Below are 4622 nucleotides of genomic sequence, written 5' to 3'. Positions count from 1 at the left end.
TTTTTTTGAGACGGAGTCTTGCTCTGTTGCCCCGGCTGGAGTGCAGTGGCATGATCTTGGCTCACTGCAACCTCCGACTCTCGGGTTCAAGCCATTCTCCTGCCTCAGTCTCCCGAGTAGCTGGGACTACAGGTGCGCACCACCACACCCAGCTAATTTTTGTATTTTTAGTAAACAGGGTTTCACCATATTGGCCAGGCTGGTCTTGAACTCCTGACCCCTTGATCCGCCCGCCTCAGCCCCCCAAAGTGCTGGGATTACATGCATGAGCCACTGCACCCAGCTGAAAAAAAGCTTTTGACTTTTCACTTTGAAATAATGTCAGACTTACAAAAGAGTTGCAAATGTAGAAGAGATTTCCTACGTACCCTTTATGCAGCATGCCCCCATTTTTTTAATCATCCAGCCCAAAATGTCAAGTGTCCCCAAATGCTAATGTCTCATCTAACCACTGGGCAATTATTTTTTTGAGATGGGTGTCTTGCTCTGTTGCCCAGGCTGGAGTGCAGTGGCGCGATCTCGGCTCACTGCAACCTCGGCCTTCCAGGTTCAAATGATTCTCCTGCCTCGGCCTCTTGAGTAGCTGGGACTATAGGCATGCACCACCATGTCCAGCTAATTTGTGTTGTGCTTTTTTTTGAGATGGAGTCTCACTCTGTCACCCAAGCTGCAGTGCAGTGGCACGACTATGGCTCACTGCAGCCTCCGCCTCCTGGGTTCAAGTGATTCTCCTACCTCAGCCTCCCGAGGAGTTGGGATTAGAGGCATGCACCACCACACCCAGCTAATTTTTGTATTTTGAGGTGGAATTTTGCCATGTTGGCCAGGCTGGTCTCGAACTCCTGACCTCAGGTGATCCTCCCACCTTGACCTCCCAAAGTGCTGGGATTACAGGTGTGAGTCACCGTGCCTGGCCTAACCCCTGGGAAATTATTGAAACTAGAAAGCTGGCACAGAGGCATCCCTGTCAACTTGCCCACAGCCTTTTCCAGATGTCACCGTTCTCCCTCGGTGCCCTTCTCCTGGGCTGGCTGCATTGTGTGTCTGTGACTGTGTGTGCAAGTGATTGCGCATGTGCATGATTGTGTGGGTGACTGTGTGCATGATTATGTGCACCTGATTGTGTGATTTTGTGCACGTGATTGTGTGAGATTGTGAGATTTTGTGTGCATGATTTTGTGTTTGTGTGCTTGTGTGTACGTGATCATGATTGTATGTGTCGTGTGTGATTGTGCATGACTGTGTGTGAATGTGTGATTGTATGTGACTGCGTGACTGCACGATTATATGTGTGCAATTGTGTGTGAATGCACGTATGTGATTGGTGCGTGATTGTGTGTTTGTGTGACTGTGTCTGTGATTGTATATGTAATTGTGTGTGGCACTTTGTGATTACGAAAGTGCAGTGTGCATCCATGCGTGGTTCTATATGTGATGTTGAGTGACCGTGTATGAGATGATTGTGTGCACATGGAATTGTGCATGGCTGTGTGTGTGGGTGCAGTCTGTTGTATGTGGGTGTGCTGGGAACCAGCCTGAATTCAGGTCTCTGAAGCTGTTTCCAAATTGCAGTGGGAGAAACCTTGGAGACATGGGGGGGGTGCCCAGACCCACGGAGGGTCGTGGCTTCCCGGTTCTTTCCCATCACTCAAAGGGGTGCGGGGCAGGGAAAGTGACCGTGACACCAGAAACAGCAGCGACAGCAGCTACCAACAGGCAACCCTTACCTCTTAGCTCTGCCAGCTCCCAGCCCGCTGCCCCTCATGCACCGACCCCTCACAGAAGCGCCAGGGAGTGGGAGCTGTGAGGGAAACCGAGGCAGGCTCTGCTTCAGAACCTGGACCCCATAAAGCCAGGCTCTTTGGGTTTTTTTTTTACTTCTATTGATTTGAAAACTAGTAATGTCATCTTTTGAGTGGGTGGTACCCATGCTGGGCCTAGACAGTCTAGGAGCGTGTTCAAGCTGCCAGTTGCGTGTGTGTGCATACACACACGTGTGCTCTCCGGTGTTTGTGCACTAATGGCGGCTACCATGCTTCTTCCCTTCGCTGTTCTGTGCGTCACAACATGGGAGATCGGTCCCTATCAGCAGTCACAGAGCTCTCTCCTTTCCTTTCCCCTCCGACGCGGCCACACCACACCTAATGGATGAGGTCAAGGCCCCCTTGGCTCTGTCACCCTGGGGGAGGCCAGCCCTGCCCACACTCAGCCTGGCCAAGCCCTGGACCTGGCACTGGCCCTGAAAAAGAGGTCAGAGATGTCCTGTGTTCTCCTGGCCACACCTCACAGGACAGCACCTTTTGGGCGCTTGGTTTCCACTCAATGCTGCATTTGTACTTTGCAGACTTGGAACAGACGCCTGTTAACTGCATGAATGAAAAAATGAATGGCTCCTTCTCACTCACTCTTCCAGGCCCGGCTCAGACTCCACTCTTGCAGGGAGCCTCCGTGGTCACCCCGGCCAGGGTTCGTTCCCATCCTCCAGGTCCCTAGGCCCCCACCCTCATACCAGAACTTAAGCCCCGGGTGTGTGGGCATGCAGCTGACAGGCATCTGTCCCTGCCCTAACCCTAACCCGGGCACGTGGCTGACAGGCGCTGCATCCGTCCCTGCCTCCAGGCTGGGTCCTCGTGGTGTCGCCTCCTAGCGTGGTGCACTGAATCAGCAGCAAGCGCGTGCCGGCACAGGGTGAGGGAATTCACGATGACCTGCTCCTCAGCCCCACACTGAAGCGCACTGAAGGCTCCAGATCCCACCGCGCCCTGTGAGGAGCGGGGAGAGCTCATCACCCCCATTCCAGGCAGGAAGCCCAGGCTCTGAGAGTTCAGCCTGTCTCTTGAGGCTGACCCCATCTCTCTGCTCTCTGCCCCACCCAAATCTTGCTCCCACCGTGTCATCAACAAAGTGACCTCCAGGTGCTAGGGGTGAGGATACAGGTCAGGGCAAGTGTGGGCTGGGAGGGTGGGCAACACCTCCTGGCATCCTGGGGCTCTCAGGAATGCCAGCGTGGAGGATGAGGAGCAGCGGGGAAGAAGGGGACCCTCCAGTGGGGCTTGACTGGAACATACACACTGAAAGTGCTGAGGCTGGGGGTTAACTAAGGTCCTTCAGCGACGGGGTGAAGAAACCGGAGAAAGAGCAGCCACCGAAGACCACCTGCCCACGCCCACCCCTCTCAGGGCTAGGGTGTTCTGGCCACAAAGTTGAGGGCATCCTTCATCCCTCCTCACCTCTCCTTGGGTAGAATGGGAGGGGGAAAGAACAGGCCCAGCCAGGGCAAAACTCTAAAGACAAGAAAAGGCTCCAGCAGAAGAGGAATGACTGGGCCGAGGGACCAGCCGCAGGGCAGACAGCGAGACGCGGGACGCACGCGGGACTGGCCGCCACCGGCGAAGGTGCATGGCGTCCGCCACCTGCTTTCCCTCCTCCTCCTCTGCGCTCCAAGGGGAGCTCTGCCTTTCCCAGGCTGGTTCCACCGCAGACAGAGCTGAGGAAGGGGCAGCTGGAGACAGGACCTAGAGAGGAAGGAGGAGACGTGCGAGGAAGCTGTCCTTTATGGCGGAGAACCCCATTCTAGATGAGGCCACCAGGAAACGAGCAGAAGTGGATAGAGGAAGCTCCTTCCCCTAAGCAAAGCGAAGGCTGGGGGAGGCGAGGGAGAGAGGCAGAGATGAGGGCTGGATGTCGGGGGCAGTTCTAGGCGACTGAAGGAAGGTTCTTGAACCAGTGCAGGATCCAGGAGGAGCAGGATGAAAGGAAGCAGGATTTCAAGACACGTAATTGTGGGTTACGAAGTGGATTTCTTTCAGTGTTCTAGAGGCATGCTAGTCAAACCCTAGATTCTTTTCTAACCATTTTTAGTGGCTGGACTGTGCTTGTCTGTGACTCTCTCTAGCCTGAGCTGTCTGCAACGCTGGCTCATGTTAGGGCTACATCTGTAAAGCCTGTCACTACGAGCAAATTGTTAGGAAATTGTCTGTCTCTACCAGGCAGACATGAGCAAGGCAAGGGAGTCCCCCCTCTTCAAGGAATATCAGGCGACCAGCAGGCGATGGGCAGGCAGTTGCTAAACTGTCTCTCTAAAATAATAATAGGCAGCAGCCGGCGCCAGGGAAAAGCAACCTCCCAAGAGATAAAAACATCTGGAGGCTAAGCTCACATCTGTAATCCCAGCACTTTGGGAGGCTGAGGTGAGAGGATCATCTGAGATCAGGGGTTTGAGACCAGCCTGGCCAACATGGTGAAACCCCACCTCTACTAAAAATACAAAAATTATCCAGGTGTGGTGGTACATGCCTGTAATCCCAGCTATTCAGGAGGCTGAGGCACGAGAATCTCCTGAACTCAGGAGGTGGAGGTTGCAGCGAGCCAAGATCGTGCCACTGCACTCCAGCCTGGGCAACAGGGTGAGACTGAAAAAATGAAAAGAAAAGACAGACAAGAAAAGAGAAAATAAAGAAAAGAAAGAGAAAGAAAGGAAGAAGGGAAGAAAGGGGGGAGGGGAGGGGAAGGGAAGGGAGGGGAGAGGAAAAGAAGGAAAGGGAAAGAGAAAGGGGGATAAGAAAGAAAAGAAAAGAAAGAAAGAGAAGGACCCCCTGCTGGCTTTTCCTGCCTTCTTCTTG

Source organism: Cebus imitator, unplaced genomic scaffold (assembly GCF_001604975.1).
Source record: "Cebus imitator isolate Cc_AM_T3 unplaced genomic scaffold, Cebus_imitator-1.0 Scaffold159, whole genome shotgun sequence".
Lineage (NCBI taxonomy): Eukaryota > Metazoa > Chordata > Mammalia > Primates > Cebidae > Cebus > Cebus imitator.
The sequence above is the reverse complement of the archived record's forward strand: the minus strand, read 5'-3'. Positions refer to the sequence as shown.